Source organism: Amblyraja radiata, chromosome 33 (assembly GCF_010909765.2).
Source record: "Amblyraja radiata isolate CabotCenter1 chromosome 33, sAmbRad1.1.pri, whole genome shotgun sequence".
Taxonomy (NCBI): domain Eukaryota; kingdom Metazoa; phylum Chordata; class Chondrichthyes; order Rajiformes; family Rajidae; genus Amblyraja; species Amblyraja radiata.
In genome coordinates, this window is record NC_045988.1 from 2,480,151 (window position 1) to 2,502,094 (window position 21,944).

The 21,944-nt window shown below is 43.0% G+C and overlaps 1 long non-coding RNA gene across 9 annotated transcripts in view; it reads right to left on the reverse strand.

Moving 5' to 3' along the window:
- LOC116991328 overlaps positions 1-21,944 on the reverse strand; it is a 222,036-nt gene that overhangs the window by 186,544 nt on the left and 13,548 nt on the right. For 7 of the 9 annotated variants that reach the window (XR_004416755.1, XR_004416759.1, XR_004416760.1 and 4 more), the window contains exon 1: positions 20,134-20,587. The exons of 1 other annotated variant lie outside the window; for it this stretch is intronic. This is a non-coding gene — a long non-coding RNA (uncharacterized LOC116991328). Of the gene's footprint in view, positions 1-20,133; positions 20,588-21,944 lie in introns of those variants that run through there. One more of the 9 variants, XR_004416757.1, reaches the window with a different exon arrangement.

A 21,944-nucleotide genomic window follows, 5' to 3' on the forward strand; every position in this document is an offset into this window, starting at 1 on the left:
TGTGTGTGTGTGTGTGTGTGTGGGACAGTGTTAATGTGGTCGGTGCAGACTCGGTGGGCCAAAGGGCTTGTTTCCGCGCTGCATGTCTAAGCTAAACTAAACTACAAATCTCCCTCCAAGCTAGGTACCAACCTGACTTGGAAATATATCACCAGTCCATCCTTGTCGCTGGGTCTAAATCCTGGAACATTTTAGGAGAACCTTTTCACCACAAGGACTGCAGCAGTTGAACAAGGCAGCTCACCACAGCTTTGTTTAGGGTAATTATGGTTGGGCAATAAATACTAGTCATGCCAGCCAAGCCTGAATCCTGAAAATGAGTATAAAAAAATGTCAGTCCTCACTAACTCCTGTGTTCCCACACTATCGTAAAGCAAACAACATTCCTAATTGGATGATACATCATTCTCAGACAAATACCTTTGTCTTCTTTATTCACAATAACCTTAAAATTAATGAGTAAACTTTAACCACCACAGTGACCCTACTTCAGTCCTATTTTAATGAATAAAATGATTTTGCTAGCTATTTTAGATGCTGATACTGCCTATATTTTGCACAATACTGTTGCCATTGCATGACACACAGAAACATTTCAAGGTGCAGTGGACAAAGTTGCAATACTGTGCGATAGACATCCAACTGAGCACAATACGACAAATAGTCCTCCACTCAGTTCGCATTAACCAACCTGATCTCCCGGTGGCTCAGCACTTCAACTCCCCCTCCCATTCCAAATCCGAACCTTTCTGTCCTGGGCCTCCTCCATGGCCAGAGTGAGTCCCACCGCAAATTGGAGGAGCAGCACCTCATATTTCGCTTGGGTAGTTTACACCCCATTGACCTCCAATTTCAGGTAGTCCTTGCTTTCTCCCTCCTTCCCCTCCCCTTCCCAGCTCTCCCACAGCCCACTGTCTCTGCCTCTTCCTTTCTTCTACCCGCCACACCACCACATCAGTCTGAAGAAGAGTCTCGACCCAAAACGTCACCCATTCCTTCGCTTCATAGATGCTGCTTCACCCGCTGAGTTTCTCCAGCTTTTTGTCTACAATAGATTTGCAGAGTTCATCACAGGTGCCAGTAAATGGCCTGGGACTTGCTTATCAAAGTGGGCGGCAGCATCTAAAATTTTCAGATCCATAATTCACAAAGCTGGGGTTGTCATCTTATTCCAAAGAAACTAACACAAGTGGAAATGTCAGAGCTTCCGGCAAGTTCCCAGAACCCGTGTAATCTTCAGCACGTGGTGACTTGTTCTTGCTGGTTTATTCTTGGCCTTTCTACAGGCACAGCGTCATTAATAGATCTAACTGTTAACTGAGAGTCAAACATTTTGTGCCTCTACTGATCTAACCTATTGGCAAATCCTACTTTAATATTCTTCCTGCCAACCCTGCAGATCTATGAAGCATCCTTATACAAAAAGTCAACTTATTTGGACAAGTCTTTACAGATCAAAGAGAAAACAAAAGTTTGTATTTATTTCATACTATTTGTGAGCTCAGTTGGTGTCAGTGGTTTACTACCTATGAAAAGTTGTCATTTTTGCAATGTGGCAATTGCACATATTCCCACAAACAGCAATTTGACAAGAATCAATAAATAATATGCTATTTTTCCAATGGTGCTCATTGAATAATGAATATTGGCCATAGCCACTGATCTCTCAACTGGGGGATGACATGAAATCTTTTGGGCCAACCTTGGTTTAACAACTTTTCCAAAGAAAATCACTGGCAACATTGGTGGCACGGTGGCGCAGTGGTAAAGGTGCTGCCTTACAGCGCTTGCAGCACCAGAGAAGGGTGTTTGATCCCGACTATGGGTGCTGGCTGAACGGAGTTTGTACGTTCTCCCCATGACCGTGTAGGGTTCCTCCGAGATCTTTGGTTTCTTCCCACGCACCAAAGACGTACAGGTTAATTGGCTTGGGTTTGTATACTTGGTATAAGTGTAAATTGTCCCAAGTGTGTGTTGGATAGTGTTAATGGGCGGGGATCGCTGATGGGTATGGACTCGGTTATTCTGTTATTTAATTGCCAACTATACATGATCTTGGTTTCTTGGTCCTCCAAAATATTCCAAATGGAATTTAAACTGGAGGTGGTGAAGGGAGGGCTTAAGCCAGAAAGGGGTATTGGGAAGAAAGAGCTACTTTAAATTTAGTTGCATCTGGTTGGGTAACTATAGTTCGGTGGAGATTATTCCATGTTTTATTTGTGCGGGGGAAGAACGAATTGCTGTACACATCTGTCTTTGTAGCTGGGATCACAAATTAGATGGAATGCCCTCGTCTGCTCCTAATTGGTTTGGGTTTGGTGTCGGTCTTGTAGTCTATGTCGAGCTGACCATTTAACATTTTGTAAAAACAGGTCAAACGGTGAGCTTCACGTCTGTCTGTCTTGGAGAGAGTTCCACCCCAGAGAATTCAGAAGTTTGTTGATCAGTGTTTGGATGGTTCTGGCCACCCTTCACCCAGGTTGATCATCAAACTACTTTGTGTTCAAGATTTGTTCTTATTTAATGTCTAGTACCCTTCATGGTTTCACACCTTCCTGATGCCTACTGCCTCCATCAAATCTGACGAAAAGCAATAACCCAATTTCCATCATTTAACTGGGCTGATGATGATGAGTGTGTCTTCAGTTGCTTGGGCCCTACAACCCAGCATTCTATCCCTACACATCTCCTTTAAGATGATCCACAAAGCACAACTCTTTGAACATCGAGTGTTGTAGTAACTCAGCAGGACAGGCAGCATCTCTGCATGGATAGGTAATGTTCTGGATTGGAACCCTTCCTCAGGCTGAAGGTTCTTTAAACAATAACCTATTTACCTGCCTTAATATTTCTTTGTGTGTCTCGGTCAGATTTTGTTTAATAACACTTTGATGAATCATCACCTTTATAATTTTCAACTACATGGAAGACACTGTATAGATTACACTGACGTCGTGAATGGAATGGACATGGAAAATGGCCGCCTGGTCTATTGTCTAATTATATACTGACCCCTGGTGGGAAATGTTTAGCCCATGAACATCAGGCCAGAAATGGGGTCTCAAGAAGGGTCCTGCCACGAACCGTCACCTATCCATTTTCTCCAGAGCTGAGAACTTGCCTGACCCGCTAAGTTACTCCAGCACTTTCTGTATTTTTTTTTAAATTAAATCGGCACCTGCGGTTTCTTGCTTCTACATGAGATCTTGCTTTCCCTCGATTCCTAATCTTAGCCCAATTGCTCACTGGCATTAGTTGACAGCCTGATGCAAGGGGTAGATTAGTGGGAAACGGATTGTTTGCAGTATGGCGGTGATCGGAAGCTAGAGACACGATGGGCACAGTATCCAGTGTCCTCATGCAGAACAGTTTTAAGAAGCAAACAATGCTGTGTGCCTGAAATAAGTGAGCGAGAATGTTGCAGGCACTTGGGATTTGATAACCAGAATTCACGGCCCTGATAACTGAAAGCTAAAATGTGCGAGGACTTTTTATAAATTCCCATCACATACCATTCACTGAATGAAACAAACAAGAAGGGGGCATTTCAGGATAAATGGTTCAACAAGTCCGTCCCAAGACAAAAAAAAAAAATCTGGCACAAATGATTTTATCGGCATTTGCCTGGAGCCAATTTAAAAGCAGAAAACAGCTAATTGAACAGTCTTGTAGACGTGGCTCAGTTAAACAGTCTTGCGTTCACCTGCCAAACAGAAATCCTTACAGCAGGTTAAACGTGGAACAGGCAGCTGACTGGATGCATGAAGAAATACTTCTCTCTCTCTCTAATAGCGGCCATTTTGAGACTCCAAAGAAATCTGTGCATTGAATAAAATGTCCGCCATTGTCCTAAAACCTTACAATATCCGAGGAATCAGCATTTTTTACATGGCTCAGGGCTCAAAAGCATCTCACATGCACGGTGCTATTCGGCAAGATTTAAGTTAACACATTCACTGCTTTGCCCAATACAGCATCCTGGTCAGACCACATTCGGGACATTGCACACAATTCTATTCTCCACACACACACCACAAAAGACTGGACAAGAGGAGCTAGAAAAAGTGAAAATATACACCCGCAATGATGACCCCAGAACTGAGGATTTACAGCCTTCAAAAAGTAACCACTTTACAACTGTATCGCTTTTTTGGGGAAGGGAAACAGAATGCTGAGGGCTGACCTGATGGATGCCTTTAAAATGGTGGGCGGCTCAACAAGGTGAACAGGTAGAAGATGTGATGGATCCCAAAACTAAGAATAATAAATATATTTTAGAAATAATTTAATCCAAAACAAGATTCTTCACTCAACGAGCAGTGACGGTGTGTTATTCACTAGTTGAGTTGAATCCTACAGATGTATATAAGATGAAGCTGGTAAGCATCCAAAGGGGAAAGAAATATGAAATACTGTGAAAGGGTGAGGTGAACAATGGGAGTGAGAGGCTTAGAGTAATAACAGCAGTGGTCAGACGAATTAGGTTGTGGCCTCATTCTGTACAGTACATTCTGTGCAACACTCTATGGTTACAGTTGGTTTCTATAACCAGACCCTTAAATTGAGACAGAAAGGTCATCAGATCGTAGCTAGCCCTTGAAACTGGCTGCTGATATGAATTCATTGTAAATCTGCATAATTAGTGCTTAGGGACTCGGTGATAGTTGAGTATTCTTACTTGTAGCACAGAGTCATGTGCCTAGAACCTCACCCGAGTCTGTTGCAATAAGACATATAGCAGCATTGTTGCATTCTCTGCCTCTGAACCTCATGACAAATGTAATTTGACGATATCTACAGATGGATACAAATCATTTACACTTGGGGCTCAGCACTACTAATTGTGTATATCATTCAGTTACCAACGCAGAAACATACAGCCATTATGTGGACTGCAACACAGTGGGGAAGTCCTTAATCTCAACTCCTGATCAAAGGTGGCTACTTTGCAGCCATTTGTTTCATTTCCTCCCATTTCCATTTTACCTTTTGGAATATCTCATATCAAGAGCAGCCTGGATTATACCAAACTGTGTAAAGTAATCCAGCCTCTGTAATCCCATACTCAATGCAACTCAGTGAATGCGTTATTCTGTGGGCATGTAATTGTCAGGTCCAATAGACATCTGGGGTATTTACACAAATTAGTTAATTAATTAAAAGGTTGCTGAAGTTATGTTTTCAGATGAGTATTTTCAGCAAGTTAAGGAGGATGTCCATAACCATCTGAATTTTACTGGCTTTGGCTGTGATTCCAAAGGGAACCATTGACATCAGCCATTGGACCCAAAGTTAGTCCTTGAGGTGTGCGTCTGTCAGAGGACCCGACAGGGAAAATGGCAGCGATACCCAGTCTTGTTGCGTTCCACAGCTATACTCCATGGGATCATCACACAAATCCTGTGCCAGTCACTGGCATAGCATACGGAAAACTAGTGACTTCAAGAGGATCCTCAGCCTGCAGATTAGGGGGCAAAGTCATTTTTGCAAGTGTTTTTAATGAACTTTATTTATTTTAATGACTTATTTCAATGTTGATCTATCTCCGAATGTCAGACATATAAAAGGTGACATATATCCAGTGACAGCTTTGTCTGCAGTCTTAACTTTGCCTTTAGTCTCAGGTGATCATGGACACATGTGCACGACTTTGCCCAATTTTTGTTTTCATTGCCTGGATCTCCTCCATAGAACCACGGGCACGGGATAGACCCTCCACACCAGGCCAAGATAACTGTGGCTTCCAGGAAATGCAAACAGTGACCCTGGGTTACATGCTGCAGTCATTGTGGTCTGACCCATTAAAACCCACCCAGCAGGGTTTAACTTCTGGGCAATTCTTTAGAAATTCTTTGGAATTGGAAAATAGGATAGTGGGCAACAGAAATCCAGCTGGACAAAGCATTTTGGTTTGATAAACAAACAGCCTGCATTTTATCTTGCATGTTTTCCAGATGATGGGCATTTGGCAATGGCCATGCCAGAGGTCGAAGCTTATCGACATTTTTTGCTGTTCTAATTGGGTAAGGACATGGCAGGCACTGACCAGCCGAGCTAATTACCCTGTGGCTTACACCAGAGCGGTGAGAATGTAGACGTTGGTGGTATCTGCTGCCGGGGTGAATAACATTGGTGTCTTTCAAGGGAAGATACAATGAGCATAAACACTGACAGGAGTCACGCTTCTGTGCTGTAACTTGAATATAATTTTACACAGTGCCTAATTGCTAGGTTCTGGAATTCCTTCCCTCTTTCTCTCTGCTTTTCAATTTCTCTCTCAGATGTTCCTTAAACCCTATCCCTTTGATGAAGGCTCGAGTCACCATTTGTTTTATTGTCTCCTTTTGGCCCCACATCAAATTTAGCTTGGCAGTCCTGGGCCCCCACTCACTCTGCTGCAGTTATATTAGTCAACACACTGTCAGTATCCAGCATTTTCCCCCTCACAGTCTGACCTGAACCGACCTCACATTTCGTTTGATTTCTGCGCTGGATTGAAAATTGGAACTCCTTGCCATGTTTTAAATCCAGTTTCAAACAGGTTATAAGCCAGGAATGGCAAGAGTAGGGTGGGGGTGGGGTCATGCCTTTCAAAGCCAAATAAACTCAGTCGGGAGTGACAACCTTGAGCACACAGCAAACAGGAACTGCCTATCACGAGGATCCTTGATTAATGCTTAACTCGGCTTCATGGTACAGTACTTCTGCAAGGCCGAGCCAGACAAGTCACAAAGGTTTTATGTCCTGGCCTTTAAATACCTTTTTCAATTTCATAAGAATTTATAATGCTTTGTACTCGCTGGCAATTCTTGTATAAACCCTGATTACACAGGCAGGTTGGCCACATCTGTTACATCATACACACCAAGAATTTGCCGTCTTGTGAACTGCATGCAGTGCACCACTTCACCAACTTTGAACAAAGGTAGGTGAGGCAGCATCTATGGAGCAAAGGAATGGGTGACGTTTCGGGTCGAGACCGAAGTACCTTCTCCGTGGAGAAGCTTGTGTGGACCTGAGATCTTGAGAGCGATGCCGTCTGGAGCTATGCTCCTGGTAGGGGCACCCATGGCAGTAAGGTCGAGGGGGAGGTCTCTGACAAAGAGCCAATCCAACCAAGACCTCAACAGTGGAACAGGTGGAGGATGATGGCTGACCTTAGTGGAGCGTCACAACGGCTGGGAAGGCGGATGAAGGCTGCAGCCGAAAAGGGTCTCCGGTCGTCTTGGACTCCATGCCACAGGATCCTGACCCAGATCTGTCAAGGACCGTGAGGTGGCTGTCTGTTCACCAGTCTCCCCACGTTAAACAAAGTCACGCACAGGCATCCTCCATATAGGGAGTAGCATCCTGGCGACACCCAATGCCAGCCATGACTGAAGGGGGCCTAAGAAAAGTAATGCTACTATTCTGCTCAAATAGAATACCATTTCCTGTGTTTCACATAGAATACTAATTTCCAGACCATAGCTTGCTTGTGACGAAGGCTTTACACTTTTAAAATGGATCACTGGATAATTGTCAAGGTGCACTATTCACCCATCCATTAAAAAAAACCTTGAGAAGATGGTGAACCACCTCCTTGTCTCATTGTAGTTTGTGTGATGAAGGAATTCCACCTGCTGTTGAGATGGAAGTTCCACTACTTAGACCCAGTGACAATGAAGGAACGGAGATATTGGTAGGAAGGAACTGCAGATGCTGGTTTACACCGAAGATAGACAGAAAGTTCTGAGTGACTCAGCGGGACCGGCAGCATCTTTGGATAGAAGGAATGGGTGATGTTTCAGGTCGAGACCCTTCTTCAGACTGAGAGTCATGGGAGAGGGAAATGAGAGATATGGAAGGTGTGAAATGGAGATATATATGCGTGTTGAATTTAGACAAGAACCATCAATCAATGACATTCCAAGGCATCTGTTGCCCTCATCCACACAAGTGGAGATGGTCACAGTTTTGGGAGGTTCTTTGGCAAAAGCCTTGATAAGCTCCTGTAGTGCTTCTTGTAGATTATACACAGCAGCCATAGTGTGTTGTTAATGAAGGAATTAGTGTAAGATGGTGTATGGGGAACAGATTATGTGGGCTGAAGTCTAGGTTCTTGTGTGTAGTTGGGATTCTATTCATTCAGACAGAGTAGATGATAACCCATCAGATTCTTGACACAACTGGTAGTGTTTGAAGCATCAGGAAATGAGCTACAGCCCAATCTCTGCTATTCTATCTGTATCGCCATGGTTATTAGTTAAGTATGTGATGAATGGTGACTTCACTACAATCCATCAATATTCCCCCTCACCCATTAAACCAGGATGGGAAGATATGGAATAACAGTTACGTCAAGGAAGGTAGTTTGGCATTGTTCAATATATTCTTTGGCCAGCTCAAGTAAGATAATCTTTACTTCTTTTTTATAAGTCTCTCCTCGATGGTTGTGCAGTTCGATCTACGCAAGGGCATCGACTGCTTTATCCTCAGGTGTTGAAGGTGGATGTGAATATTATGACTCCAGGACTAAGAGAAAGGTACTGTAAAGACTGCTTCTATAGCATTGTCTTCAAAGCCTTGTTACCTTGTTACCTATTGGGATTGGACTGAGTGGGTTGTAACTGATTTATCCGGTTTACTTTAGGCAAGATATTCCTCAACACATCTCCACTGCCAGGTTTCAAACTGTATAAAATAAGATTTGGTTAGAAGTAGAGCTGGTGCTCAAAAATAATTCTTCAACATTAAAGTTCATAACAGCAAAGATCACTATCCAGTGTTCAGAGATCTTGAAAACACAGAGAGTGAACAAATAGATAGAAGAGGTAGACAAAAGTCCTGGAGAAACTCAGCGCGTGCAGCAGCATCTATGGAGCGAAGGAAATAGGCTACGTTTCGGGCCGAAACCCTTCATCAGTCTGAAGAAGGGTTTCGGCCCGAAACATTGCCTATTTCCTTCGCTCCATAGATGCTGCTGTACCCGCTGAGTTTCTCCAGGACTTTTGTCTACCTTCGATTTTCCAGCATCTGCAGTTCCTTCTTAAACAAATAGATAGAAGAGTGGCCCTGTGATGCTGGTGCCCAGGACAGACCACTCATGCTGCACTTCTGTTTGAAGGTGATTGCAGATAGACACAAAACACTGGAGTAACACAGGCAGCATCTCTGGAGAGAAGGAATGCGTGACGTTTAGGGTCGAGACCCTTCTTCAGACTGAGAGTCAGGGGAGAGGGAGTCTAGAGATATGGAAGGGTAAGATGTGAATGGTTTTCAAAGGGCTGATACAAGTCAATGTTATTGCGCTCAATTCGCATAAAGGTTCGGCTGGTAAAAGACAGCGGCTTTCTTCTCTGAAGGACCGTGGTGAGCCTGCACCATTTGTCACATGGTAGCCATTACCAATATCAGATTTTACCTTCATGAATGCAAGTTTCTGATACAGAGAAACCACAGCACTTTGCTGGAAAGGCCAACGTGCTTCAATAAATAATATAACACCTAATGGGCTTTAATTCATTATTAATATATCGCTCAGTAGCAGCACATGTTCCCATTTAGAACAAGTGACCAAGGATGATGAGAACTACATTGCACAAAATGCCACACAGCAAATACAATGTGATGCAGCACAAATATCCACAAATGCAAAGATTTAGCCTCAGACCTGGTCTCACTACCACATTGATGGTGTCCAAAGCAGGTAAAGAGTTCATTCAACTGCAAATCTGTACTTAGCAGTTAGCAAGAAATGGGATGACAAGCATTGTGTATGCAGTAACTAATACCAGTTGTCCAGAATTATTACCAATTAAAGCAGAAGTGAACAAGGGTAAGAACTGACTGGTGTGTGGATATTTTGATTCAAGTCTCAGGCACCTGGATTCAAAGGTAGACACAAAATGCTGGCGTAACTCTGCGGGACAGGCAGCATCTCTGGATGGGTGACGTTTCAGGTCCAGACACCTGGATTCATATCTATCAAAACCAATTGACATTTAATTAGGGCCTTTACCATTGTAAAATATCCTGCGGTGGATCTCAGGTGCAATAATCAAAAGATATGAGACTTTATGACAACCAGCCCAAAGGTTGATTGCAGAGGTAGGTTTTAGGAGTGCTTTAATGGGGAGAGAGTGGTAGTGGACATTGGACAGGGAAGTACAAAGATGGAACAGAGGGAGAAAAGACATTAGGAATGTGCACAAAGCCGGGATTGGAACAAGATTCTCACCATCACCAATTTCACCACAGATAATTTCAAATGGGCGATAGGTCATCCCGATCTCATCCATCGGTGACACTGCTTTTCCATTTTCACTGGTAGGACAAAATATATAAGGGAGTGATAAAACAATCTCTATCTGACTACAGAAAGAATTGTACCAAGAGTGGATATGAGGTACATTCTCAGAGCAGATAAATAATGGAACAGGCACACAAAAAAAACCCAAAAGAAAATCTCTGGAGAGAAGGAATAGGTGATGTTTCAGGTAGAGACCCTTCTTTAAACTTCAGACTTCTGTCTGAAGAAGAGTCTCGACCCAAAACGTCACCCATTCCATCTCTCCAGAGGTGCTGCCTGACCGATGAGTTACTCCAGCATTTTGTGTCGATCTTTGGTTTAAACCGGCATCTGCAGTTCCTTCCCACACAGAGAAATAATGGATCTTATTCTTAAACTGACTTGACCTGAGAATGCTCACTTTTGCAGTTTTTCATATTCTAGAGATAATAGATCATGTCATAAGAAATCTTACTTTCTATACAAACATATGGTGTAATAATTGATTTAAGAAGGAAGGGCTGGCATGTCACGTAGGTGTATTGAGCACTGCAGGGCTGTGTCAAGCACATCTGCTCGACTTCCTGCTGTGCACTGAGCTATACCTCTCAAAGCACCTTTATGGAATTTGTAGTTCACTTTGTTGAAGTTACAGCACAAGGAACCCATTAGGCTCTCGTGCCTACCATGCCTTTATGAATGCATTGACATACAGCTACGAAGCAGCACCCTTCCATATTGAGCCTTTCAGCTAATAGACTGAACATCTGTGGAAATATTCCAATGTTGTGAAGTAGGCGGACAACATACAATTCCACTGCCAAATGGGATCACTGATCAAGAAGAGACTGCAGATGCTGGAGAATCGAAGGTAGACAAAATTGCTGGAGAAACTCAGCGGGTGCGGCAGCATCTATGGAGCGAAGGAAAGAGGCAACGTTTCGGGACGAAACGTTGCCTCTTTCCTTCGCTCCATAGATGCTGCCGCACCCGCTGAGTTTCTCCAGCAATTTTGTCTATCTAGGATCACTGATCAAACATGCACAAGATCCACACTGAAAGATACATTATAGAGCTCCTTTAGAAAAAAAAACATTTGTATCATTATACACATTTAATGAACAATTGTAAGTCTGGTTTGATATTTGGTTAAGATTCCTTCTTATAAATGTTGATCTTCAATCTACATTCGAACTATCCAATTATGGTTCTGAACTCAAGGCGTCTGTTTGAAGGACATGTTTGGATTTAGCATTTAACTTCCCAAACTATCCACCAGAACCAATTCAGACATCATTTAATGGCTGAGTTGTTCATTATCTAGATTTGATTCAACTTTAGTGTTTACTTGATCAATATATTTTGATCTGTATGAACACTATGGATTTTGACACAAAGTTCATGCGGATAAATCTCAGCTCATCAGACCAATACCGATTATTTATTTGTTTGTGCTTGACTTGCGATGTAGGCCAAGAATGTGAGCCTGCTCGCTTACGTTTGAAAGTTCAGTGTATTCCGATTCGTGGAACAGTGATGGTTCCGACTTGGTCGTTTGACTCCAGGAGCCAAATTTATTTGAACAAGGCAGAAGTGTGTTCTCAAACACACTTCATAAAGAGGTCTGCAGCTGTATACCCTGTGGTGGTGTTCAGAGTTGGCTTGTATTTCAGCTGTAATGTTTTGTTCTGATGTCTGAATATCCTCCAGAACATTTGTTTTGAGAGCTTCTTTAACTGTTCTGACCAACCTCTTGGATACCTCATTCAAAGCCTCATGGCAGAAGGAGTGAGAATTTACTTAATGCCATCCTGTTTTGTAACATTTGCCACGGGGAAGATCAAAGTTGAAGGCCATTGTCAGTTTGCGTTCTCATATGTGGCCATGCATATAATGATCTTAACTTATCAATAGACAATAGACGCAGGAGTAGGCCATTCACCCTTCGAGCCAGCACCGCCATGGCTGATCATCCCCAATCAGTAGCCCGTTCCTGCCTTCTCCCCATATCCCAACTCCGCTATTTTTAAGAGCCCTATCTAGCTCTCCCTTGAAAGCATTCAGAGAACCTGCTTCCACCGCCCTCTGAGGCAGAGAATTCCACAGACTCACCACTCTCTGTGAGAAAAAATGTTTCCTTGTCTCCGTTCTAAATGGCTTACTCCTTATTCTTAAACTGTGGCCCCTGGTTCTGGACTCCCCCAACATCGGGAACATCTTTCCTGTCTCTAGTGTGTTCAATGCATGTACAGTGGGCTACGTAAACTCTTGCGTTTAAATTCAATCCACTTTGTGTGACTATAAATTTGTACCAGGAAACAGCCATTCCCTTTTGTACAAAAGTCTATTCTCTGAAACCTATTCTCTGAAAAGGGTCCAACAAACATGCCAAGAAGTTTGGGGAAGTTTTTTGTGGGTTCATCCTACAATTCTGACAAAATCTGTGTTTGTGTGCCAATGGTTCAAGGTTACTGCATGAAAGTGGCAGATGAAACAATTTCATGCAATTGGCTTCATGGAGACTATTCCTGTGTGTTCAGTATTGGTGGTGGCTTATTTTTGACACGTGATGAGATGCAGTGATAAACCTTTGTTTGTTTTCCACTCAAATCACACCCTAGACGAGTACGATCAAGTTACACACAAGTACTGCACGTGGCACAGAGAAATATCCCAGAGTGGTTTTCGGGACAAACTCAGAGACACAGCATGGAAACCAGTCTTTAGCCCACAGAATTCACACTGATCATCCACCCATGTTCATTAGTCCTATTAGTCATTAGTTAAGGGCCTGTCCCACTTACGCAATTTTTTTCGGCGACTGCCGGCACCCGTCATAGTTGCAGCAGGTTGCTGAAAATGTTCAAAATGTTGAAAATCCAGCGGTGACCAGAAAAAGGTACGACTCCTTGGGCGACTACTCACGACCATACAGGCATCACCCCGTGACATGTCGACACGTGACGCCTGTATGGTCGTGAGTGACCATATTGTGTAAGCGGGACAGGCCCTTTAGGGATGCAGAATAAAGCTAGAGCACTTTGTATCAGTGATAACTAAAGAAGAAGATGCTGACAAAGTAGTGGCAGAACTGCAGATAGCAGAGGTAATCGATGGGGTGAAAGTTAATAGGCTGAAAAGGAAGATTGCACATCAATCATTCTGAACCTCAGACATTATTGCCGGAACTCCTCAAGGCTCCTCAACCCAACCCATCCACAGTTGCTTCATCAATGACCTTTCTGCATTCATAAGGTCAGAAGTGGAGTTTTTACATTTTAAAATTGCACAATTGCCCCATTTGAAATTTTTAGCAGATAAAGCAATGTATGCCTGGATGCTTCAAGATCTAAATATATTCAGATAAGGGGTGATAAGAGTCAAGTACCACCACAAGAGTGGCAGGCAATGAAGAGAAGCCGAGAAGAGGGTCCAACTCAGCAACCAGACTTTCAATGAGTTCCTAGCTATCAATATGTTCGAGCCACCATTGACCTGAAATTCAAGTGGGACAGGCACTTAAATATTATAGATCCCATAACATGAATGAATTAAAAAAACAATGCATGGTGAAACATGGCACATCCAAGTAAGACAGAGGCTTATGTTAGAAAACATAGAAAATAGGTGCAGGAGTAGGCCATTCGGCCCTGCACCGCCATTCGATATGATCATGGCTGATCATCCAACTCAGTATCCCATCCCTGCCTTCTCTCCATACCCCCTGATCCCTTTAGCCACAAGGGCCACATCTAACTCCCTCTTAAATATAGCCAATGAACTGGCCTCAATTACCTTCTGTGGCAGAGAATTCCACAGATTCACCACTCTCTGTGTGAAAAATGATTTTCTCATCTCGGTCCTAAAAGACTTCCCTCTTATCCTTAAACTGTGTCCCCTAGTTCTGGACTTCCCCAACATCGGGAACAATCTTCCTGCATCTAGCCTGTCCAACCCCTTAAGAATTTTGTAAGTTTCTATAAGATCCCCCCTCAATCTTCTAAATGTTTGGACACAAGTGACTACAGATGCTGGAATCTGGGGAAATAAACTCCTGGGGCCAGGCAGCAGCTGTGGTTCAAAGAGATGACTGATGTTTCAGATGGAGACTGCATCAGGACCAAGAGTGTAGAAGGAGGGGTTGCTGGTGGGTGATCGGTGGAAGCAGTGGCGGGGAGGGAGGAACGAGGATCAGGGACATGGGTGCAAAAGGAAAGGAAAGGATGCAGATGAGATTTTAAATGGGATCTCAGTCACTTGGCCGAGCCAAAACTAAATGGCCGATATACAAGACAAGAGGAATGCTTGAGGCTGCAAGGGTAGACTAATCGTCTGGAGTGTAAGACAGTGATTGAGGCAAAGGGAAGCTGTGGACATGGTCTGAAGAAGGGTTTCGGCCCAAAATGTTGCCTATTTCCTTCGCTCCATAGATGCTGCTGCACCCGTTGAGTTTCTCCAGCATTTTTGTGTACCTGTGACTGATTGGACTGATTGGCAAAGCCGCTACTTGCAATTTTACAGCGATTTAATCAATCAAAATAGCAAGAAAGCTTAAAGTAATGTCCACCAGACCCTGATCAGCTGAAAATATCAAATGAAAATTAACCTTGTGGGTTTGGTGGAGATGAGGCTTTTCGATGAAATAAAATTCTTGCCTTGCATCTCAGCAGCTACTCTGATGACCACAACTCTTTAAGTGCACCATCTTAAACGGAGCCCATGGAACCAAAATACAGTGATCAAGGTGATGAATCTACTGGACAAATGGATGGACAACCCTATCAACTATTCAGAAACTGGGATTTCAGTCAGAGATCCCACTCCAGGAAATTCCTGTCTGAAGAAGGGTCTCGGACCGATACATCACCTTCTCTCCAGAGATGCTGACTGATCCGCTGAGTTACTCCAGCTTTTTGTGTCTTTCTCCAGGAAATTCCTCCCACGCCAACTTATTCCAACACTCCTCTAACCGACTTCCCCACTGTAAGATGGGAAATCTATGGTAAGCAGAATGAAAAATTGAAACAGAAAAAAAAAGCATTTCATATTCTTAGTATCTCCCAAAAACGATCGCAACCAATAAACCTCTGAAGTGAAGATAGATTTCAGTCAGATAAATCAGTGGGTCTGAAGAAGGGTTTCGGCCCAAAACTTTGCCTATTTCCTTGGTTTCTTAGATGCTGCTGCACCCGCTGAGTTTCTCCAGCACTTTTGTCTACCTTCGATTTTCCAGCATCTGCAGTTCCTTCTTAACCTCTGAAGTGAATTCTCTGTCCCATTGTAGGAAATGTCCTTTGTCCTTGTCCATAAAAGTCAATTTGCACAAAGCAAGATCCAAAGTACAGTAACATAATAAGTTTAGATCATTTGGCTTTGGTGATACTCAGTTACAGATAAATGGGTGTTAACTCCAACACTCTTCAAAATAGCAACATGGAATCTTTTGTCCACCTAAGATGGATGTCATTTCTGATCTAAAGTATGTGATCAGCCGGCGCCAAATTCCCTCCGTCGTTTAAGAGTGTCAGCATAGATCGTGTAGGCTTTCACGCCTGCGAATCCCTGACCTATGGATTTCAAGTCAAGGATCCTATCAACTGAGACGGGAGATTATTTACATCTGGTTCCTGTCGACTTCTGGAGCCGTGCCAACAGTATGTTTTAATGTTTTTCAGCATGACCAAAGGTTACAGCTAAAGTTATCTGGAAAATGCACACATACTAAAGTATGCTGAAAGCCTGAGGCACAAAAAGCCCTGGTGTATTTGTCCTGGAGCCCTGAACAGCACCTCATATTTCGCTCGGGCAGTTTACACCCCAGAGGTATGAACATAGATTACTCAAATTTCAACTAACTGCTGCATTCCTTCCACCTCTCTCTTCTCCCTCTCCCCCCTCTCCCCCCCCCCCCCCTCACCACTAGTCGTCCTATTTGTTCCACTGTTTGCACCCTTGTATCCCTTGTCATTACCATATCTTCCCCAGCCAACAATGGGCCATTATGGACTCAACCCTTCCTGAAGTCATCGCTTGCCGGCCCAGTTTTGTTCTGGCCTTCTCCGTCTTTCACTCTGAAGTAGGGTTCCAACTCAAAAACGTCACCTATTCCTTTTCTCCAGAGATACTGCCTGAGCCGCTGAGTTACTCCAGCGTGTTGTGTCCATTTGGAGTATTTGTGTTGAGGGGAAACGAGAGACTGTCATGCAATGGGTCGCCAAGCTTGAATTGCTTCTCATCATGCTCCTCTGCCACATGTATTGGGCCCTAGTGGAGAGATGGGATTCGCACAACTTTTGGATAATGCCCAGTCGACGGCTTTGATTGTGCTCAATGGTTGGCTCTTCCAGTGGCATCAATAGGTCTAGATTCTCTCAAACAAGTAAGGTGAATGAGCAGACAAGTACAGCAACAGATTAGTACGGGTCAGCGTGTTTAGGGCAGTTCGACCAAAGTAAAACGAAGTACACCCAAGAAATAAAAATGAACAAGTTCAATAATCTAGACTTTAAAGTTTGAACATTAAAATCACGCTTGGCTAACTGTTACTATTTATGATGCACTCCAACCTTTAGATTAGGTCCCAGCCTGTAATTCATTTGAGGGCATCATATTCTGCAAATTGACACAATTTCCCACTGCCCAACTTAACCATTCAAATAAATTTTCATTTATAACTCACTCTAAAGAAAATGTTACTCTAAATACAGGCCAACAATCTAGCCTTGCCCAGTCATGGTCCTCTAACTTTATATTTCACTTCCAAAATATGGTCTCCTTTCACTGAATGTCTTCAACAACATAATGGTTGAACACAAATTCAAAACCGACGCTAGGGTCGGGTGAGCGGGTGTAGGGAAGGGTAGTGGGATATATCTCCGCTCTTTTTTTTTCACTTCTTCGTTAGTTCAGGGTTTTTCTTTTTTGAATCTTTTTCGAAATTCTTTCTTTTCTTTTTCCTTTCTTCTTCCTTTCCCTTCTTTCCTTTTTTTCCGATTTACTTATTAGTTTATAAAATGTTAAAACTGAAGCTGTACGAACATCGCATAATTGTTATGTCGATTACTTTCTCCTGTACAATTGCTTCTAATAAAATTAATATTTAGAAAAAAACTTTATATATCACCTTTAAACCACCAAAACATTCAGATTAACGTTTCATCAGAAATCCAGCCCCATCCAATGGTTTGGTGCAACTAAAGACCTGCAGTTGGAGTAACGTTGATACCACACCCTTCAAAGAAAGTCCAAATACCACCTTTGCTGTTTTTATTAGGTCAGGAGGGATACATATTTTCCCAGGCACTGGGTCAAACTCAACTGCAAACTTACACCATGGGATCTTCAACTACTGTTTGTTGAAGCCTCTGGACTTCATTGATTGAAAGGGATAATATGTCAGGGATCTCACACTTTTCTTTTGCAGAGATACTGCACATCATTGGTGTCGGGAGGGTAAAGGTAGGCTCCTCCGGTTCACTCTGGTACTTGGAGGCAAAACCATGAAGAGAGCAAGCAAGTGTTGAGCTTCCGGAATACCAGCAAAATGTTGCAAAGATGTTTTAGAGCCCTATCTGTGGTGGATGTGCTTGAGAGGCGTATGAGGAACAAGGTGCTGGCCATCCTCGACAACTCTGTGCACCCCCTCCATGAAATTCTGGAGGGTCAAAAGAGCACACGGAACAACAACCGGCTCCTCTCCCTGCGCTGTAGAACGGAGCGGTTCAGGAGATCCTTCACCCCTGCAGCCATTAGATTTTATAATACTGACCGCTAGGCAGTATGGGGATGCTTTGCATTTTTAATAGTTAATTATTGCGTCTTTTTAAGTATTTATTGCTTTCAGGTATTGTCCATATTGTATTTTATGTATTTTTTGTCTGCTTTCGTTCTGAATGTGTGGGTTTGTTGGCTGTTGGCTTCTGGACATCTGAATTTCCCTGAGGGGTTCAATAAAGTATTTATTTATTTTATTTTTATTTTCTATCTCCTTGTATTTCACCTGTTGCTCCCTCCACCACTTTAGCCCTGTGAATGTGCGGGGAAGGTTGTTTTCTTTACACATAGGGTGGCGAGTGTCTGGATCGAGCTGCGGATGGTGCCAGTGGATGAGGCAGATACAATAATGGCATTTGAGGGACTTTTGGATAGGCATATGGATATGCCCCAGCATATGGATTATATGCAGGCAGATAAGAGATGGTCTTGGCATCGTGTTCTGCACAGGTATAGTGGGCCAAGGTAGGGTTCTGGTGCTGTACTGACTTCTATGGTCTATGTTCTAAATCTGATTGGCTCCACTCTGCAACAGAACATGGTCTATTGCAAAGAATTAAAAGCAAGCGGCTCCATCCATCCTCCATGACCCTGAATGAAAATATATCCCTGGTACTCCTAATACTCATGAGTTTACTTGGAACTGAATTGTACTCTGGATAAAAGAAGGTACATTCAATATTTATTTAATTCATGAATGCATAAAAGTCCTATTACCTTAACAATACACTTGTTTGAAAACCACACCACTGGAAATTATCAATTAAGCACAGAAAGCACCAAGAATATCTGTGATCCACATAATGGTAACATTTACGAATGTTGGATAACATGTAATAATAACAACCCTTCAAAGAAGCATGCAATCAGCAGGACAGGCAAAGGGAAATAATGGTGCTGGGTTTCAAATTCTGAGTAAAATTGTAAAAGTAGAAACCAAATTTTGCACAGATGTTTCATATCATTTTCACAAAACATTTTCTCATTTTCTCTCTCTCTCATTTTAATACATATAACTTCTCTGACCAGTGCGCATTCACAAGCACACTTACACACAGAAACACACACACACACGTACGTATATAAACTCAGTGCAAAGTAAAATGCTCCCCGTCAGTAGTTGAGAAATGAGGTAGATAAGGGAAGAAAATGGGAAAAAGACGATAGGATGTAAGACCTAGACATTAAAGGAAACGAGGAGAGCGTGTAAAGTACTTGAAAAATGGGAAGTGAAAATAATGCAAATTGGGTTGAGGTTAAAAATCGACAGGATTTTCTTCGAAGATATCTGCAATTATTTAAAATATGTACTTCTTAATTATTTGATACCAACATTATTTTTGTTTCCAGTAGAATACACTATGATTCTCTAGACCTCCATACTGCAACATTCAGATTGTCATTTGCATAAAGGTAGAATTATATTCTGGTTCGGGGGGGGGGGGTCACAAAACATAGCGGAGACTTTGAGTCAAGAATTTTTTTCCAGGATACGTGGGATAAAATCTGCAGCAAAGGCACATTGTTATCTTTTAATACAGTTTGACAAAGGGCTTTTGGGGGGTTGACCCCTCGTCTCGCCAGGCTGAAAGCACAAAGCCAGCTATTCAAGCACCCTCTGCCACAGAGCAGCGAGCAAGTCGGACAAGCATTAAAAAGGACAAGGATTCAGGGTGGTGGGGGCATGATAAGTATAAAGGGTTTCCCCCCCCCCCCAAACATCGTATATGTATGCATGTAATATGTATGTACTGTGCATTCGCAATGCGTGCAGTTTCTGCATGTGTGTGCATGTATGTGCACGTGTGCGTGACAAGCAGAGATGAGAACATGCTCAACTTTGAGGAACAATATGAAATTATATTTGGTAATTGCAGGCTTTCAAAGCAACTCGGTTCTTAAAAATAACACACAACCAAAAATAATCAAAACCTTTTCCCAGATTCACCCCCCTCTGCATGAAATTATTACTCAAATCAAACAGACTGGAACATGTGCTCAGAAGCTTCAACTTTAAGTAATAACCACTCAAAAAAAAGTCCCTGTGAAATAGCAAGAAACATTAGCCATCCCCCAGCCTGTGTACTGACCTATTGGAGTCCTCGATTCCACAGGTTGCTCTGCTTTTTTTAAACTTCCCCTCTTGCATTCCCTCTTCGCAAAGAGATGTTTTTTTTGTTTAGTTTTATTCCTGCAAACAACGCGTTTCCTCGGTTAAAGTTCATTCAGGAAAGTCTACGTTTTGTCAGCTTATCTGCTCAGAGGGGCCACTGTCAATCAGGTGTCCCTCTCGCAAAGTAAAATCCACTCTGTATAATCTTCCGGCGACTTCAGACTGCGAGGCTTGGACCGACATGGGGAGGGGAGGGGAGGGGGGTGGTGAATAGAGCATGCTCAGACTAACAAGCCGGGCTTGAGCACTTTTTAACGCACGTTTCTCCCTCCCAATAGCAGCTCCTTCTGCAAGTCCACACCCCCTAGAAGCGAGGAATGTACAAAGTCCAGACAGCGCACTACTCAGACAAGCTTCTCGCTCCCTCGACTTCAACCCCCCACCCCCTCTGGAGATCAATAGACCTGGAACCACAGCTTGTGACCCGCGGGTCAGATTGCCAAATAAGAGAGGCAGGCTAGATTTTCAGACGGGGAGCCTCTGACCCCTTTTCACACAGCTCCATTCCAGTTACAAAAGTCGTTCTGCTTCTCTCAAACAAGTAGAGCCGCTGACGGATCTGCATTTCAGCTAGACTGAAGGCAGAAAGTTCCATAAGTTGCCCAGAAATCAGGATACAAGTTAAAAATCCTTCTGTTCCCCCCACCCCACACCCCCACACAGCGGTAGTATTTCTTCTTTTTTTGGTAGTGCAAAAATTTAATCCGATAAACACACACAAGAATACATGGCGAGCATGTGTGTTGTACCTGCTGCTTTGGTGAAACATACAAGATAATGCAGCATTTAAGAAGGAACTGCAGATGCTGGAAAATCGAAGGTAGACAAAAATGCTGGAGAAACTCAGCGGGTGCAGCAGCATCTATGGAGCGAAGGAAATAGGCAACGTTTCGGGCCGAAACCCTTCTGGGTTTCAGCCCGAAACGTTGCCTATTTCCTTCAGACCGAGGGTTTCGGATAAGATAATGCAGCATCTGTATTCACAATGAAACACGGGTTAGTCCGTACAGACATCAGTGTGTCACTCATAGACACCAGACATTACATAACAGGCATTCGACTTTCAGAAGGAACTTACGACAGATATGAAAAGGACAAAAAATGGACAATATGGAAGAGCAAGGGGATTAGTAGAACTAGGAATGGCCATATAGCCTCTTAAGTTGACACTTCCATTAACTAACCATTCAGTCTGAATGGTCCAAAGAGGGTCTCACCCGAAATGTTACCTTTTCTCCAGAGATGCTGCCTGACCCACTGAGTTACTCCAGCACGTTGTGTCAATATTCAGTCCAACTAATCAGTGCTGGCCTTCATGCTCCAGTCAATCTCTGCCCATTCCTGATACTTCAACCCTGCCTTTCAGCTCAGCTGTTACTTCTCAAGTGCTCATCTATTTTTCTTTTGAAATTATCTATGCTGTTAGTGTATCATTTACTAGAAAAGGGTATTTTCCAGACTGGTTTGGATTATTTTAAAGTTGTACTGTGTCATCCATTGGACATTGGCAGGATATCATGGAGGAGGATGCTAGGAGACTGCAAGGTGACTTGGATAGGCTGGGTGAGTGGGCAAATGTTTGGCAGATGCAGTATAATGTGGATAAATGTGAGGTTATCCATTTTGGTGGCAAAAACAGGAAAGCAGACTATTATCTGAATGGTGGCCGACTAGGAAAAGGGGAGATGCAGCGAGACCTGGGTGCCATGGTACACCAGTCATTGAAAG